Raw genomic sequence first — 5,593 nt, 5'->3', positions numbered from 1 at the left:
ATGTTATAAAGCTTCCATTTAGCCGTGTCAAATAACAATGTGTAATATGAGTAACTTCTCCCCCTTCTGAAGAACAGGAGCAGAAGCAAGATGAGTATGCCCATGCCCAGCTGTGAGAAGCTTTGAAAAGCTTCATGACTCATGCATGGATGCTTTCTGGGGAGAGCAGGGTGGCCCCCCAAGCTGTCTGCAGATGGCTTGTGAGAGCAGGGAAAGGAGGCTGGCTCTGGGATTGCATTATGGTTAAGGGGTGGGCCAGGACGGGGTTCCCATGCATGATCTAGGGCTTGCACAGCACCCAAGAAAGGAGCACCCAGGCTTTCTCTTCAATTTGCTCAGAGATGGAACCAAAAGGAAGGAGAATGCTGAAGTTTGATATCTGTCAGCAAACAGCAAAAATGGAGAAATAGCTCTATGTATTAGAGTCATAATATGTCATAGAGTTATGTCTAAGTCTATGATACAATAGTTGGAAATGGAAGGAAGCCTAGTATATCAGTTGCTACAATAAGATTGTAATGTTATAATAATGTTACATAATAAACAACCCCCAAATCTTATTAGCTATTCTGTTTGAAATCCTAAAAGATGAGGCTGTTAAAGTGCTGCACTTGGTATGTCAGCAAATTTGAAAAACTCAGGAGTGGCCACAGGACTGGAAAATGTCCGTTTTTATTCTAATCCCAAGGAAGGGCAATGCCAAAGAATGTCCAAACTACTGTATAATTGTGCTCATTTCACATGCTAGCAAGGTTATACTCAAAATCCTTCAGACTAGGCTTCAGCAGTATGTGAACTGAGCACTTCCAGATGTACAAGCTAGGTTTAGAAAAGGCAGAGGAACCAACGATCATATTGCCAACATTTGTTGGGTCATAGAGAAAGCAAGGAAATTCCAGAAAAACATTACTTCTAATTCATTGACTATTCTCAAGCCTTGACTGTGTGGATCACAGCAAACTGTGGAAAATTCTGAAAGAGATGAGAATATCAGAACTTCTTACCTGTCTCATGAGAAACCTGCATGCAGGTCAAGAAGCAACAGTTAGAATTGGACATGGAACAACAGACTGGTTCAAAACTGGGAAAGGAGTAAGACAAGGCTGTAAATTGTCACTCTGTTTATTTTACGTATAAAGTGAAAGAGGAGAGTGAAAAGTTGGCTTAAAGCTCAACATTCAGAAAACAAAGATCATGGCATCTGGTCCCATCACTTCATGGGAAATAGATGGGGAAACAGTGGAAACAGTGTCAGACTATTTTTTGGGGCTCCAAAATCACTGCAGATGGTGACTGCAGCCATGAAATTAAAAGACGCTTACTTCTTGGAAGAAAAGTTATGACCAACCTAGATAGCATATTGAAAAGCAGAGACATTACTTTGCCAGCAAAGGTCCATCTAGTCAAGGCTATGGTTTTTCCAGTGGTCATGTATGGATGTGAGAGTTGGACTGTGAAGAAGGCTGAGCGCCGAAGAATTGATGCTTTTGAACTGTGGTGTTGGAGAAGACTCTTGAGAGTCCCTTGGACTGCAAGGAGATCCAACCAGTCCATTCTGAAGGAGATCAGCCCTGGGTGTTCTTTGGAAGGAATGATGCTGAAGCTGAAACTCCAGTACTTTGGCCACCTCATGTGAAGAGTTGACTCGTTGGAAAAGACTCTGATGCTGGGAGGGATTGGGGGCAGGAGGAGAAGGGGATGACAGAGGATGAGATGGCTGGATGGCATCACCGACTCGATGGACGTGAGTTTGAGTGAACTCCGGGAGATGGTGATGGACAGGGAGGCCTGGCGTGCTGCAATTCATGGGGTTGCAAAGAGTCGGACACAACTGAGCAATTGAACTGAACTAAACTGAGAGTACATCATGTGAAATGCCAGGCTGGATGAATCACAAGCTGGAATCAAGATTGCCTGGAGAAATATCAACAATCTCAGATATACAGATGACACCACCCTTATGGCAGAAAGTGAAGAGGAACTAAAGAGCGTCTTGATAAGGGTTAACAAGAGTGAAAAAGCTGGCTTAAAACTCAACATTCAAAAAAGTAAGATCATGGCATCCTGTCCCATCACTTAATGGCAATAGAAGGGGAAAAAAAAAAAACAGTGACAGATTTTATTTTCTTGGGCTCCAAAATCATTGCAGACGATGACTGTGGTCATGAAATTAAAGACATTTGCTCCTTGGAAGGAAAGCTATGACAAACCTAGGTGGCGTATTAAGAAGCAGAGATATCTCTCTGCCGACAAAAGTCTTTATAGTCAAAGCTATGGTTTTTCCAGTAGTCATGTATAGATGTGAGAGTTGGACTATAAAGAAAACTGAGCACTGAAGAATTGATGCTTTTGAACTGTGGTGTTGGAGAAGACTCTTCAGAGTCCCTTGGACAGCAAGGAGATCAAACCAGTCAGTCCTACTATGAATATTCATTAGAAGGACTAATGCTGAAGCTCCAATACTTTGGCCACCTGATTTGAAGAGCTAACTCATTGCAAAAGACCCTAATTCTGGGAAAGATTGAAGGCAAAAGGAGAAGGGGTCGATAGAGGATGAGATGGTTGGATAGCATTACCAACTCAATGAACATGAGTTTGAGCAAACTCCAGGAGATACTGAAGGATAGGGAAGCCTAGCAACAGTCCAAGGGGTTGCAGAGAGTCAGACACAACTTAGCAACTGAACAACAACAAAATTTTAATGGCATGCCAAAAAAAAAAAAAAAAGTTGTTGTTCTCATGGCTGGAATCAACAAGACAGCTCTGCTGATCTTGCCAGAACGGACTAATCTGGGTAAGTCAGCTGTAAGTGGAGCTCAGCTGGCTTTGCCTAGGATGACTTGTAACTCAGCTCTGCTCCATGTGTCAACCTCCAACAATCTAGTGCGGCCACACTCTCAAGGCAAAGGCAGAAGTAGAATAGTAAGTCAGTCCAGTTACAAGTATGTTTTAAACTTCTGTTTGTAGGAGTTTTGCTACATATTTATTGGCCAAAAAAGCGACATATCTAAGCCGAGAGCTACAGCAGGAAAACAAAAGCTGTGTGGAGAAAAAGAGTGAAGCATTGGGGCCATTTTTGCAATCTACAGTACAAATAGATTACTCACATATCATAACCTCTTACCCTACTTTACAGTACTAAGAGAAAGAAAGTCAGTTCAATGAGCTACTCACTATCAAGTGCCAGAACTGTCCTTGAAATTGGGACTATTAAAAAAAAATGAGATACTACTTAAGAGTTTACAGTTTGTTACTTGGAGGAAATTAAATAAATTAGCACATTATTAAGATATATTAAAAATCAGAATGGTAAGAATAACGACAGATAGTTTAATGAAGTGGCACAGAAAAGACACCGATCAACTCTCTTGCCTCCTTTACCATATATTTCACAGCCAATTTAATAGATTTTTATGGAAATTAAATTTCCTCCTGATTTTGGCGACATAAAGAAAACACTGACTGTGATTCCCCAAAGAATAGCCTCATAAAATTGCAGTATCTTTAAAAACAAAACTAAATTGTAAGTTCTATCAGGCTAGCAGAAAATCATTTGACTCTTTTGTTGCTCAATTACACTTAGTAGTCATCCAGTTTCAACCCAAATTTATTGTGTGCCTACCTGTGCAAGCTGTTTTTTCTGGGAATCTGCTGGGATTTGGGGAGGCTTGGGAAAGAGGACTAAACAAAGATGATTTAAAAATATGGTATCTGCCTTCAAATAACTTCCAGCTTAGACCTACTTACTCTGAAGTCCATTGTATAAAACATATACAAGCAAAGCTGCTGGGCTTAAAGTAAATGTTGAGCGTCTGGAGCCCCCTCTGTCCCAGGCCACTGCTGAGGACACTGTCTGGAGACTTGAAGACTCTGCACGCGTGCTCAGTCGTGTCTGATTCTTTGTGACCCCATGGACTGTCCATGAGATTTCCCAGGCAAGAATCCTGGAGTGGGTTGCCATTTCCTTCTCCAGGGGATCTTCCTGACCCAGGGATCGAACTTGCATCCCCTGCGTTGGCAGATGGATTCTTCACCACTAGGGCCACCTGGGAAGCCCGAGTCTAATCCATCTCACTGGTGTATAGTGAGAAGGCGATGGCACCAACGCCAGTGCTCTTGCCTGGCAAATCCCATGGACGGAGGAGCCTGGTGGGCTGCAGTCCATGGGATGACTAAGAGTCGGACACGACTGAGCGACTTCACTTTCACTTTTCACTTTCATGCATTGGAGAAGGAAATGGCAACCCACTCCAGTGTTCTTGCCTGGAGAATCCCAGGGAAGGGGGAGCCTGGTGGGCTGCCGTCTCTGGGGTCGCACAGAGTTGGACACGACTGAAGCGACTTAACAGTAACAGTGTATAGTCACACTGCTGAAAACACGTGCCTTTGTCTCTTCAGTGCTCTCTCATATGTACACATATGGTGACCCACTCCATACAGAAACTTTGGTGTAACATGGCATTAAATGAAGCCCCAACTAGAATATGGTAGACCTTGAATATATACAATAGAAAGGAACTCTGAATATAGCTCACAAATTTCCAGGTCATTAGCTGTAAATGAAATCATAACGGGTTATTCTAGCACAGTTTGGGAATAAGATGATGAGTTAATCTTCCAGCTTGTGGCAGTTTGTGGCTTATTCTTAAACTCTGAAATGGAATTCTTTGAGACTTAAAGAAAGGGATATAAATACATTGCTGGATTTTCTCCATTAGTCAAGATTGTTTATGAGGGAAAGGTTTACCATTGTTCTGAAGTATTTTTTCCTCTAGTTAATCCACATTATTTTTAGGGGGCTTTGCCCAGAAGGAAGGCTAATTCCTTATGTTCCTTTCCTCTCTTTTAGGTCCTGTTCCCATAGTTTGAAACTGTCACTTGGAATCTTTTGGGAGGGTGAAACAGAAGTGGGCAGACAAGTGTTTGGAAAATAAATTCTCCATAAAACTCTACCATCCTATAAATGGTTCTGTCTGGATGGATTCCTTGAGATGTGTTTTATTTCCATTAAAAACTCAAAAATTTTGAAACATTCACTGTTCACATCCCTAAGCCTGATGGGGAAAATATTCATCATCTGAAGTATTCAAGACAAGCTTGAAGAAATAAAAGAAACGAATTGTTCACCGGACCACCTTGGGAGGCAGAAGTTCCCGCAGAGCCCAAGACGGGTGTTAAAAGTTTGTTCAAACAATGTTCTGTTCAGAAAAGAAGAGGTGGGGGACGGACGGTGCCCAAAGCTAGCGGGTCAGTGTCATTTTCTGCTTCTTTTGCCCCTCTCTTCTCCTTCTTCGCTGTCCTGCACGTCCTCACTTTCTTACCAGCCCCCTCCTCGCTCTTCCCATTCTCCTAACTTCCTCGTCCGTCCGGGGTCGGCGACCACGCCCACCTCCCCAGAACCCAGTCGGGCGGAGGTAGGGGGGGTCCCTTCTCGTCCCCAGTGCCCACGCTCACCCCTTTCTCTCCGCCGCTCTGGCCACCCCCACACTTCCCGGCCAAAGGGGATCCTGGCCAAGGGGGCCGCCCCGGCCTCGGCCCTTCCCCGCCCCGGCCGGCCGGACCATAAAGCGCCCAGCCCTGCCTCCAGCGCACC

The sequence above is a fragment of the Bison bison genome, unplaced genomic scaffold, assembly GCF_000754665.1.
Source record: "Bison bison bison isolate TAMUID 2011002044 unplaced genomic scaffold, Bison_UMD1.0 scf7180017864034, whole genome shotgun sequence".
Taxonomy (NCBI): Eukaryota; Metazoa; Chordata; class Mammalia; order Artiodactyla; family Bovidae; genus Bison; species Bison bison.
The sequence above is the reverse complement of the archived record's forward strand: the minus strand, read 5'-3'. Positions refer to the sequence as shown.